At 41.5% G+C, this 13,943-nt stretch overlaps 1 pseudogene; it reads right to left on the bottom strand.

Annotated features, from left to right (window-relative positions):
• Positions 1–6,311: 6,311 nt before the first annotated feature.
• Positions 6,312–7,244, bottom strand: LOC103069009 (mitochondrial carrier homolog 1 pseudogene; annotated as a pseudogene).
• Between the last annotated feature and the right edge of the window lie 6,699 nt (positions 7,245–13,943).

The raw sequence follows: 13,943 nt of genomic DNA, 5'->3' as shown, positions 1-13,943 counted from the left end.
GAAAGAGTCGTGATTGGGATGGGCACGTGGATGGAGCTTCTGGGGTTCATTGGTGTGCTGGTTAGTTTTATGTGTCAACTTGGCTAGACCACGATGCCAAGTTATTTGGTTAAACATTATCTAGATGTTTCTGTGAAGGTATTTTTCTAATAAGCCTAACATTTAAATCAGTAGGCTGCAAGTAAAGCCAATTACCCTCTGTAATGTGGGTCCACCTCATCCAATCAGTTGAAGGCCTTAATAGAAAAAGACTGCCCTCTCCCAAACCAAAAACTCTTTATGGTTACCAAAGGGGAAAGCGGGGAGGAGGGATAAATTCAGAGTTTGGGATTAGCAGATACACACTACTATACATAAAACAGGTAAACAACATGGTCCTATTGTATAGCACAGGGAATTATAATCAACATCTTGTAATGACCTATGGTGGAAAAGAATCTGAAAAAACCCCATATATATATATTATATATACATATAATATATATATATAATATATATATATAATATATATATAATATATATATAATATATATATAATATATATATATAATATATATATAATATATATATATATATATATATTCTTTGCTATACACCAGAAACTAACACAACATTGTAAACCAACTATACTTCAATTTTTTAAAAAATTAATGTTAAAAAATAATGAAGAGAGAATTCTTCTAGGAGACACCTTCAGACTCAAACTGAAGCATCAACTCCTTCCTGGGTCTGCAGGCACTGCCCTACTTTGCAGACTTTGGACTTGCCAGATTCCACAATCACATGAGCTAAATTGATTGCCACTATAGGCTACTAGCTAGGCAATGGACTAAGTGCTGAATATACAAAACTAAAAAAGCCATAAACTTGAGTTTAAGTACCTTCCCTTTGAGGATGGATGGGGACACAAAGCTGATTCTCTGCTCACTTCCTTTCTTTATCACCATTACCTGAAGGCAAAAGGTCTTCTTTTGGGAACACATGCTAAAAATAAATTGACTCCTCTGGGCTTCCCTGGTGGCGCAGTGGTTGGGAGTCCGCCTGCCGATGCTGGGGACACGGGTTCGTGCCCCGGTCCGGGAAGATCCCACATGCCGCGGGGCGGCTGGGCCCGTGAGCCATAACCGCTGAGCCTGCGCGTCCGGAGCCTGTGCTCCGCAGTGGGAGGGGCCACAACAGTGAGAGGCCCGCATACCGCAAAAAAAAAAAAATAAAAAAAAAAAATAAATTGACTCCTCTTAGTCCCTTTTGGGCAATTGGTTGCCTACAGAACACATCTAAAGGTCAATGTCTTTGTGTGAAAAGTGCATAAAATTGCTGTCAGGAGGGATAAACATAGGATATTAAAAGTTAACGTAAACAGGACTTCCCTGATGGCACAGTGGTTGGGAGTCCACCTGCCAATGCAGGGGACATGGGTTTGAGCCCTGGTCCAGGAGGATCCTACATGCCTCGGAACAGCTAGGCCCATGGGCCACGACTGCTGAGCCTGCGCTCTGGAGCCCACAAGCCACAACTACTGAGCTCTCTTGCCTAGAGCCTGTGCTTTGCAACGGGAGAAGCCACCGCAGTGAGAGGCCCACACACTGCAGCAAAGAGTGTCCCCTGCTTGGCGCAACTGGAGAAAGGCCGTATGCAGCAACGAGGACCCAATGCAGCCAAAAAATAAATAAATAAATTTATATTAAAAAAAAATTAACGTAAACAAAGATCACAGGTTTAACTCAATGTTAACTGGAGTCTCCTGGTTCCTTAAAATCTAGACAGGACTGATTCCAACAGCTAAGTCGTGGTTTTTAGAAGTCCAAAGCTCTTCTTTTATTTCATATTTATTTAATTTTAATTATTATTATTATTATTATATTTAAAATTATATAAAATATAATATTATATATTAATATTATATAATAATACAATTATTATATATTAATATAATATACAACAATTATATAATAATTATTATACTGTATAATAATATATAATTATTATATATTAAAATTATTTAAAATTATATATTATTATAATATATAAAATTATTATTATTAATGGGGACACGGGTTCGTGCCCCGGTCCGGGAAGATCCCACATGCCGCGGGGCGGCTGGGCCCGTGAGCCATAACCGCTGAGCCTGCGCGTCCGGAGCCTGTGCTCCGCAGTGGGAGGGGCCACAACAGTGAGAGGCCCGCATACCGCAAAAAAAAAAAAATAAAAAAAAAAAATAAATTGACTCCTCTTAGTCCCTTTTGGGCAATTGGTTGCCTACAGAACACATCTAAAGGTCAATGTCTTTGTGTGAAAAGTGCATAAAATTGCTGTCAGGAGGGATAAACATAGGATATTAAAAGTTAACGTAAACAGGACTTCCCTGATGGCACAGTGGTTGGGAGTCCACCTGCCAATGCAGGGGACATGGGTTTGAGCCCTGGTCCAGGAGGATCCTACATGCCTCGGAACAGCTAGGCCCATGGGCCACGACTGCTGAGCCTGCGCTCTGGAGCCCACAAGCCACAACTACTGAGCTCTCTTGCCTAGAGCCTGTGCTTTGCAACGGGAGAAGCCACCGCAGTGAGAGGCCCACACACTGCAGCAAAGAGTGTCCCCTGCTTGGCGCAACTGGAGAAAGGCCGTATGCAGCAACGAGGACCCAATGCAGCCAAAAAATAAATAAATAAATTTATATTAAAAAAAAATTAACGTAAACAAAGATCACAGGTTTAACTCAATGTTAACTGGAGTCTCCTGGTTCCTTAAAATCTAGACAGGACTGATTCCAACAGCTAAGTCGTGGTTTTTAGAAGTCCAAAGCTCTTCTTTTATTTCATATTTATTTAATTTTAATTATTATTATTATTATTATATTTAAAATTATATAAAATATAATATTATATATTAATATTATATAATAATACAATTATTATATATTAATATAATATACAACAATTATATAATAATTATTATACTGTATAATAATATATAATTATTATATATTAAAATTATTTAAAATTATATATTATTATAATATATAAAATTATTATTATTAATTTATTTAATTTTGAAGGATACTTTTGCTGGATATAGGATTCTTTGTTGATAATCTTTTTATTTCAGGAATTTAAATATGTCATCCCACTAAAGCTCTTCTTAAATGTTCTCTCTTACTCTGTTTCTATTATGTGGGAATGGGAATTTTTCATCTCCCATGTGGCACATCTCCTGATCCTCCCTCCAAAGGAACTACAATTATTGCATGTTTTAGGGATTACTGGGAAGGGTTCCATTAGATACTATAGAGCAAATAACTGGAGTATACTAAAAAATTCTATTAAAACATTTTTTTCACCACCATCATCATCAGGTAGCACTTGTAGCAGAATTCTCAGCATCTTCCCAGTTCCTCAGTGGACTGAGTTAAAATCCTCTCCTTGTCTCCTGGTGAGGATATCACTCACCTTTTGTGGTCTCCATTTCTGCCATCCCACATGCACACAGCCATCTTCTAAACCAGTGGAGCTATTTTCCCAAGACCTGCACCCACTCCGGGTGAGAGATTGTTCACAGTTCTCACCTAGGAGAATAGCCAAATCCAGCCTTGGAGACAGTTTTCTTCACCCCAGTTCACCTCCACTCTCCAAAACATCCTCACAAGAAAACGGAAAAGCTGAGTTTGATTAAATAAGGCCTGACCACAGTTTCCCAATGATTATTAGAACTAGAAGAGTCAGGGATAAAATGTCAAAAAATTGTTGAGACGAGAGAGATAGAGCGACCTTCTTCTGTGCTCTGAGGAGGGACCTTACATCTTTGCATTTCCAGTTGCTTCTTCTTGAAATGTATTCCCAGACTCCCTTCTGCCTATAGCAACATGTTTCTCCTTCTCTTTCTTCTTCTTTCGGTGTTTCTTCTATTATAAACAACTTGAGAAATCTTCCAAAGTTAGCTCCAGAAATTTCATCATTGTGTACCATGATTTCTTCTAGCCCTTCTTTCTCTCTCTAATAAAGTAGTTATTTTAAGACAGTATGATTCGAGTGTGACTACCTTTCCTACTAAACTGTGAATTATTTGTGATTTGGGACCATGCCTGGTCATAGGATTTTTTCCGAAGCAGTGTGTTTCTTAAGGTTGTAAATAATGGAAAGATGGCATTTGAGGGGAAGTTGTGTTGATTCATATATGAGTTGGCCCAGAAGGTTCATGTTTTTTTTTGTTTTCTAAAAATTTTATTTATTTTTGGCTGCACTGGGTCTTCGTTGCTGCACGTGGGTTTTCTCTAGTTGAGGCAAGTGGGGGCTACTCTTCATTGCGGTGCGTGGGCTTCTCATTGCAGCAGCTTCTCTTGTTGCGAAGCACAGGTGCTAGGCATGCGAGCTTCAGTGGTTGTGGCTCGCAGGCTCTAGAGTGCAGGCTCAGCAGTTGTGGTGCACAGGCTTAGTTGCTCCGCAACATGTGGGATCTTCCCAGACCAGGGCTTGAACCTGTGTCCCCTGCATTGGCAGGCAGATTCTTAACCACTGTGCCACCAGGGAAGTCCCCAGCAGGTTCATGTTTTGAAAGGATCCAGTGTAAGCTTTCTTACAATTAAAGAAGAAAATTTAGCCTTATAAAGGAAAACACCTAAAACTCTGGCCAGTGTACCTTTCTTTACGCAAGAAACATGATTTAGTGGCTTTAGGAATTGCTAAATTTCTACTATTTTAAGTTATTAGGAGAGACTGCAAGTGTGGATAAAGATGTTGCAAAGATATTTTCCCATGTTTTAAAAAAATCCTACGTACTATTGGATTTGTAGGGAAGATAAGACTTTTCTTCTGTCTTCTTAGGTTGTGTAATAAGGCTTGCAAATTAAACTGACAAAAGACAGATTAATAGGAGAAAAAAACATACAAATTTTACTTGATGTTAATATTTTATGTGGCATGAAAGCCTTCATAGAAAAGAAAGAGATATTGTAAGGATGGGATAGACCTGGAAACTTACATGCCATGTTAACAAAGAACAGTTTGCTGTGGAGACCAGACATGACAAAGGAAAAAGGGGCTTGGCTGGGGCTGCCAAATTGTGGGAAAGTTAGGAAATAAGTGGGGGAAACTAATGGGAGATAAAGGTTATTTTAGTAGGTTTGTTTGCACAGATTCATCGTGGTGTCAACTTTTCACGTCTGGAGATAAGAATGTTCTCTTCTTCCTGGTGCAGGGAGAGCACTTTTCTCATATGAAATTGTATGTCCTGCTTTTAGGTAGAAAGAGGGAGGTCAGAGACCCTTTCTTGCACCTGCTATTCCTCAAGTGTGTGCAGCTCAAAATAATCCATAGAGCAGGATGGCATATTTGGGGGTGGCATGTTCTGATCCCCTTCAGAGTGTAGGGGGTTTTTCCCTCAAATCACCACCAATACATTTATTTGAGGGAGAAAAGGTCAAATCTTATTAGGAACTTTTAAACTGGGTAGGACTAGAGACCCTGATCTGCCTAACTTCTGGGTGTTCACAGCTGCACGGGTGACCAGGTCCTGTACATGAGGCGACACCATAAAACTGATGAAGAGTGGGACACGTTCTGAGCAGTCACACGATGTCCCATTCAGAAGGTGCTGCCTTCTTCTTATCAGAAAATTAGTGCTGAGAAAAATGAAAGCAGAACCTAGCCAGGACTTCCTAGCACATGCCCGGACGCGATGGTGGCCTCCTGAAAGGGGATCACACCCTATTTACAAAGTAGGAGAGCGATGCTCCCAGCTGAGCTGAAGGATGAGAGCTGGGGCCAACTCGAGGGGTGTGAATGGGGGGTGGTACCTGACCCCCTGAGTCTTTGCCCTTCTGACCTGGGCCTCCACAAGCCATTCTCTGGCCCCAGCACAAGGCAAACTCGGCAAATCTGCAATGGAAGGGGATTCTGCCCCAATTCCTCATTGCCACCCCGCTTCCTCAGGTCTAACGGTGACCAAGCCACTGGGTGTAGGCTCACTTCCACCCATCCCCTGCTTCTGTGCAGACACATGGCAAATATGGAACCCAGAGCCCAGCTGGGCTGGAACACATCTAGGTGTTGCTGGGTTGGTCATGTAACAGGTGCTGGAGATGATCAGGCCTCACCCACGGTGGCCAGGCTGAGATAGTGTGGGTTTGTGTGTGTGTGTGTTTCTTTTTTTAAAAATTGAAGTAGAGTTAATCTACAATGTTGTGTTAGTTTCAAGTGTACAGCAAAGTGATTCCGTTATATATATTAATGTATTCTTTTTCAGATTCTTTTCCATTAAAGGTTAATTCAAGATATTGAGTATAGTTCCCTGTGCTATACTTTGTTCTTTGGTCTTTATTGTTTAAGAGACAGTGTTTTTTGAGGTGGTTCGGGGTACTCCAGGGCAAAGCATGATGACACCTGGTGGTGGAAAGGCAGGCTGGAGCCACGGAAAGGCTCGCCCTGCCCACTCAGGTCCTTCCAGCAGTGGATCCGGATTTGAACTCTGGGGAGTGAGTGGGGAGCCCGGCCTGCAGCCATGAGATCGCCCACCAGCAGGAAGGGGTAGGTCGGCATGCCACTGCCACCCCTGTGGGGTAGCTCGGAATGGATGGCCAGGGCCTGGCTGAAGCTGTCCTCCACCAGGTAGGCACTGAGGAAGTGGCCAGCAGGTTACAGCCCTGCAAGAAAGCCGCATCTTCCCGGATGTGAGGGATTAAGCTGACAAAGAGTCCCAGCAGCCCCTCATCTTTGAAAATCTTCCCAATGGAGCTCAACTCTCCAGTGTGCTTGGTCTCCAGTACCACAAAATGGACCGTGCAGCTATTGAGATGACACGTAAGGGGTGACCCAATATGCAGGACATTCCCTGCATCATCATCAGGTAGGAGGTCTCCTTCACCATAGGCTTCAGAGAAGTCTTCGTGTCCTCCTTGCTGGAAACCTGCTCGATATCATCCAGAGAGAAAATCTTCTTTATGTTGCCCGGGGTCAGGGTGGAGAGGGCAGTGGACCTCAGCCAGCAGCTCAGGCCTCAGAACAGCCTATCTTCCCATCCACTTGCACAATGTCCTTGGCATAGGTGAAGAAGTTCGGAGGGTAGAGGACCTTCCTCCCCAGCACATTGGTCTCAACGGTGTGGGTATTGGCTCACGACCCGTCTGATGGGCAGCTCCATGCAGAGCAGCTGGTGACTGAGCTCTGTCACCCCTGCGCCCAGCACCATGAAAAGAGCTTGACGGTGAGGTCTTGGTCCCCGGAGCCCAGGGTCCCCAACTCGCTGTGCATCCTGCCGGCTGAGGGTGGCGGATGTGCGAGGATATGCGAGGAAGCACGAGGTTGCACTGGGATGCTTGGGGAGGCGCGGGGATACACGGGGGGATGCGTGGGTGGTGGGTACAGAGCCTGGCCTCGACCCTACCTCTGTTCCAGCTCCGGCTCCCACCATGCCCAGCACTGCCGCGAGCCCACCTTATGGTTTTAATTTTGATGAAACTGGCTTCTATTAAAATCAAATATCTTCAGGCCCTACACCTCTGAGGAGGACGTGTGGGAGGGGAGCAAACTCCAAGGTATAGGGCTTGCGAAAGAGGGTAAGTTCAAGTGATGCTAAAGATTTACTTGTGCTAATAATTTTTATTAAGATTATTAGTGTGTGCGTGTTAAAGTTCTATTCCAAAGTTTCTTAAGTTTTTATTGAACTGCCTCCAATCCTATTTTTTCCCATAATACAGGATGCAAAAATTTTCAGTAAAATGTATTTAATGTTAGAGCAGAAACGCATGTATCTGCAATTCCTAGCAAAAAGAAAGTTCTCAAAAATATTTGCTAATTGGACAGGCATTCTAACTCTGAGAGTATATTCCCAGAACATTTTACCTAAGTGTCTCTTATTTATAGCTGAGCGTACCTTATCTCAGATTCCTAAAGAATTATCTACCTCGACAGTCACAATTCCTTTGTGAAATAAACCATTCCTGTTTCTCATTATGCCCTATTTATTCTCCCCCCAACATGACCTCTTAATTACGTGTGTATCTGTGTTTCCCATTAGACTGTGAGTTCTGCCAGACCAGTTATCTGGTAGGCACTCCACAAACACAAATCGTTGAATGAATGAATCAGTGTTAGGTGAATATTTGTATCACTTGCCAACCTAGAATCTTAATTTCTCTTGGGAGAGATAGAAAAATGACAAGGTATATCCATCAACAGCAGGGAAGCTATTTCTAATGTCTTTCATTCACTAAGTAATACATATGGACAAATGTTTCAATATAATCCTCATAACTGTATCATATCTAAGAGTACTTTTATTGCCCCCGTTGCATAGATGAGGAAACTAAAACTGAGAGGGATTACACCATCCTTCCCAACATCAAACAGCCAATAAGTGTCAGAGCTGAGGCTGTTACCCAGGTGGTCTGATTTCATGCCAGCTCTTAACTGGCATGCTATATTATCTCCAAATTTCAACAACATTATTTCAATGTCAGTGTTGTACAAATGTGTATGTGTGAATGCTGTGTTTCATCATAACCAAAGATGTTAAAGGACCTATAACTGAGTGACTCCAGAATATTTCCCTCATTGGATGCAACTGTCTTCAGAGTCTTCTCTTTTTTCTAGAAGGAACAGAGGACTTATTTTAACCAACCACATTCAGACTTATGAACTCATTCTGTCTAACCTGGAGTTGTAGTTTGCCATCCTCAGTTAGTCTAACCACCTGAACCACACCACCTTTTCGTGCTTAAGAAACCCAGATTCCTTGGGCTCCCTCCTCCTCAGCCATTCTATGATGTCTTCTCTGCTGTGTGTTCTTTTGCCAAGGAAATAAACTCAACAGAAACTTTCCCTTCCTCTTTCCACCCACTCCTCCTCCTTCTTCTTTTTTTTTTTTTTATTTTTAACATCTTTATTGGGGTATAATTGCTTAACAATGGTGTGTTAGTTCCTGCTTTATAACAGAGTGAATCAGTTATACATATACATATGTTCCCATATCTCTTCCCTCTTGCGTCTCCCTCCCTCCCACCCTCCCTATCCCACCCCTCCAGGCCGGTCACAAAGCTCCGAGCTGATCTCCCTGTGCTATGTGGCTGCTTCCCACTAGCTATCCACCTTACGTTTGTTAGTGTATATATGTCCATGCCTCTCTCTCGTTTTGTCACAGCTTACCCTTCCCCCTCCCCATATCCTCAAGTCCGTTCTCCAGTAGGTTTGTGTCTTTATTCCTGTCTTACCCCTAGGTTCTTCATGACATTTTTTTTGTTTCTTAAATTCCATATATGTGTTAGCATACGGTATTTGTCTTTCTCTTTCTGAGTTACTTCACTCTGTATGACAGACTATAGGTCTATCCACCTCATTACAAATAGCTCAATTTCGTTTCTTTTTATAGCTGAGTAATATTCCATTGTATATATGTGCCACATCTTCTTTATCTGATAGTCTATGATTTATTCTTTGATAGTGTGCAGTGCTGTGCGAGAATAATCCAGAAGGATATTCACCACCATTAGATCCCAAATGCCAGGTTTAGAAAGTTTACTCTTTTTCAATCTCAGTCAAATAATTAGAGAAATCTACTTTGCTTCTGAAATACCATAAACTCATACAGATTGAGACATAGAGAAAATTATGTCAGTGAGTGACAAAATGACGTAAGAAAATGCAGCGTCCAAGTTCTGTAGAGGAGTGTACAGTCATCCAAAGCAGGTCAGCAAGATGTTGCCTCATGGAAGCCCTTTGGGAAACTGTTCTAAAGGAAGGACTCACAATTAACCAGTTAACCAATGGTTTATAAATGGTTTCTACTTGAGGCTGCAGTGGTACTAAAAAATTTTTGAAAAAATTTAAAAACAGGGTATTCTCTTAAGTAAGCTAAAATAGGTCCCCACCCCAAATAACCCCCTGAATCATAACCCCAAAATTATCTGGGTTATTCTGGTATTTTCAGAGCCAAGTTTTTATCCATAAACTTCCATTTAATTCTTTCACAAGTAATTGAAAATTCAACATTTGGGAGCCTGTGTTCTTAAGGTTTATTCTATCTGTTATGTAGAAAGTAGAATTTGTGTGTATGTGTTTGTGAGAGAGGGCAGGCATGTAGGAACACGTGTGTATGTACACTTACATGTATGTCATGTAGATCACTGCATTCTGGACAAAAGTATTCTAATATTATTAAAAAGGACAAAACTGGAGAAACACACTTATGTAACTCCCCTATGCATATTTTAAAGGGATTTTTTTTGGTTTGTTTGCATATTTGTTTTCTCTGTATATCTGAATTTTGATAGCTATTCAAAGTTTTTTTGAACAGTTTGGCTGAATAAATGAGGAAAGAAGAGTGAGAATAAAGACGAGTGGGTATAATCTGTGATTTTGTGGGAAACCAGAAGGCAACTTTAAAGATTTTTCTCAATTTGGGATGTATAAGGAAATGGTGCCCTTTACAATATGCTATGCTTTGAAGCTGGTATTTCAGAGAATTTTTCCTCCTTTAAATTGGATAATTTATAAATGAATGCTCCCAAAGGAACTCGTAAAATCAAAACAAAACATAGGCTGCTGGAAAATTGATTTGTCACCAGTACTTTTTAGCCTAAATAGTTTTCAATTTGATAATGACTTGATTTTAAAATTTCATACGCTGAACGTCAGGAATATGCAAATAATGTAGATGGAAGGGATGGATGTGGTGAAGGTGTCTCCTGGGGAAATGTTTCAGCCACATCTCTCATATCATCTCATGGAAATAGATCATTACTTGCAGTTGTACTTATATACCTCTGTTTTAATATTTGGTTCAAGCTGGGAAAGGAGGAAAACAAAATTCATGCTGGACTTGTGATCATCAGGTGCTGTGTCATGTTTTCTGGATGTCTGGGTAGATCTGATTTAATTCTCAAGGCAATCCTGAGAGCAAAGTGGTGCCCTGATTCTCCAGATGGGGAAGAGGAGGCAGAGGGAGTTTGGAGAGATTAGTCACAATGAACTTGTTTTTAATTACCATTTTTTAAATTGAAGTATGGTTAATTTACAATACTGTGTTAGTTTCAGGTGTACAGCAGAGTGATTCAGTCATATATATTCAGTTATATGTATATATTCAGTTATTATATATATAGTCTTTTTCAGATTCTTTCCCATTATAGGTTATTGCAAGATATTGAATATAGTTCCCTGTGCTATGCAGTAGGTCCTTGTTGTTTATCTATTTTATATATAGTAGTGTGTATCTGCTAATCCCAAACTCCTAATTGATCTAACCCCCTCCCCCACTATCCCCTTTGGTGACCATAATTTTCTTTGTTTTCTATGTCTATGAGTCTATTTCTGTTTTGTAAATAAGTTCGTTTATATCATTTTTTAAAGATTCCACATACAGGTGATATCATATGATATTTGTCTTTGTCTGTTTGACTTATTTCACTTAAGTGGATAGTCTCTATGTCCATCCATGTTGCTGCAAGTGGCATGATTTCATTCTTTTTCATGGCTGAGTGATGAAGTAATGAAGTTTTGAAAGGTCTTTATGGCTCTTTCCAACTCTTTCCGCTGTAGAAGCAGTTCTCAAACTTGAAGGAGCATGAATGTCCCCTGGAGCACTTATTAAATACAGGTCACTGGGCTCCACCCTCAGACCTGCTGCTCAGTGGTTCTGTGGTGCAGCTGAGACTCTGCATTTCTAACAAGTCCCCAGGTGGTGTTGTAGCTGATCCTGGGGCCACACTTTGAGAACCAGTGTCCTATAACAGAAGATGGGATCTCTAAACCCATATCAATCATGCCCTGTTAATAAAAAGTGAGTATCCAGTGCCTGATTGGAATCTTGAAAATCTGCAGCCTGATGTGCTTTTTTGCTCCTCAGATACAGTGTGTGTGCCCCTGGGGAGTGCGGTGGCTTGCCTGGGGGCCCTCAAAGCTGCAGGGTAAACACAATGCATCTTTAAGGAGTAACGGTTTTCTTTGATGGTAAAAAGTTTAACATGCTATTTTTATATTAAAACAAACACACAGCTGGGCTATAGAGGAGAATACAAATTCGTATGCATTCCTGAGATAAAGCTCTAGATTTCAAAGGAAGTCTGCCCTTGTGGTAGACAGCTTTAGGCTATGCTTCCACTCTCAGAGGGTACAAGTTGGCTGTCCTCTGGCAATGAGAGAGTTCAGCTGAAGAAATAAAGAGGTTACTTTATGTTGCTATTAAATACTTTCTTGACCTGAGAGTTCCTGTTTCTGGATTCAGATTCTAGTCTCTCCCTGACCTGATATTCCCCAGGGTCTAGCCTTCAGGAACAGGTACACAGGCCTTTTTCTGAGGACATATAGAAAGTTGAAATTACTATTTTAGCACTGGATGCTATGAACTTCAAATTAGAAACAATATAGTAGCACAGGGAACTATATTCAATACTCTGTGACAAGCCATAATGGAAAAGAATATGAAAAAGAATATATATATATTCTGAGTTACTTTGCTGTACACTGAGTCACTTTGCTGTACAGCAGAAATTAACACAACATTGTAAATCAACTATACTTCAATAAAATCTAAAAAGAAATAAGGAAATTAAGTATATTTTAAGCCTCTTTTCTTCATGGAGGAAAATAATTCAAAGTCAGCTTGGGGTGATGTCTTCCTTCACTGTGGATCCTAGAAAAATCTGGGATTCACTGCATAGGTATGTGCATGACACCTCCCCCACTGCCCAGCAAACACATAATTTCCTAAGTCAGGGTCCCTTTCCCAGGCTGCATTGTCCATCTGAAGCGAGTGCCCTGCTCTACACCAAGCACAAGCGCAGGGCCCTTTCTTTGGTCCCCAGTTTACAGCTTTGCTAAGGGCAGTGGCACTTACTTACCCCCTCCTAGAAGTTCTCTCACTACTGGTTTTGTTTGGCCCACAAGCTGACAATGGTTTTGCAGTTTTAAATGGTTGAAAAAGATCAAAACAGGAATAATGTTTTTTTTTTTGTTTTTTGTTTTTTGTTTTTTGTTTTTCTTGCGTTATGCGGGCCTCTCACTGTCGCGGCCTCTCCCATTTGCGGAGCACAGGCTCCGGACGCGCAGGCCCAGCGGCCATGGCTCACGGGCCCAGCCGCTCCGCGGCATGCGGGATCCTCCCGAAACGGGGCACGAACCCGCGTCCCCTGCATCGGCAGGCGGACTCTCAAGCACTGCGCCACCAGGGAAGCCCAGGAATAATGTTTTATAACACATGAAAATGATAAGAAATTAAAATTTCTATGATAAGAAAGGCAGTTTCCATAAATAAAGTTTTATTGGAACACAGCCACACTCATTCCATTTTATTGTCTACAGCAGCTTTTGGCTGCCTTCCCACTACAAGAACAGACATGAATAGTTGTGGCTGAGACTTTGTAGCCCACAAAGCCAAAAAATAGATACTGTTTTGCCAGAAAAAGTTTACAGATTCCTGCTCTAGACTGTGCAGGAGGCAGGCACATTCTGTACATCTTAGATCCAGAATCAGACCAGGTTCCTGCTTATCCTCCCTAGAATAGGTTCTCTCATCTCCCTGTCCTTCCCCCAAGGAAAGCTTTGGCAGCTGGTGGTTGTCTGAATGCCTGACAGCTCTGCAACAAAAACAGTGATGTGTCCTGAAAATAGGGTGTCCAGGCTCAGAACTCAAGGCTTTTAGAGATGAGGGAGGGAAAATTATCTCCTATTTATTTCTATGCCAGTATTTTAAAAAACCCTAAATTAATGTCAGTACATTTTCTTAACCTAATTCTATTTTTTTTTTTTTTTTTTTTGCGGTATGCGGGCCTCTCACTGTTGTGGCCTCTCCTGTTGCGGAGCACAGGCTCCAGACATGCAGGCTCAGCGGCCATGGCTCACGGGCCCAGCTGCTCCGCGGCATGTGGGATCCTCCCAGACCAGGGGCACGAACCCAGGTCCCCTGCATCGGCAGGCAGACTCTCAACAACTGCAGCACCAGGGAAGCCCTCTTTT

This window comes from Lipotes vexillifer, unplaced genomic scaffold, assembly GCF_000442215.2.
Source record: "Lipotes vexillifer unplaced genomic scaffold, Lipotes_vexillifer_v1.1 scaffold351, whole genome shotgun sequence".
Classification (NCBI taxonomy): Eukaryota; Metazoa; Chordata; class Mammalia; order Artiodactyla; family Lipotidae; genus Lipotes; species Lipotes vexillifer.
The sequence above is the reverse complement of the archived record's forward strand: the minus strand, read 5'-3'. Positions and strand labels throughout refer to the sequence as shown.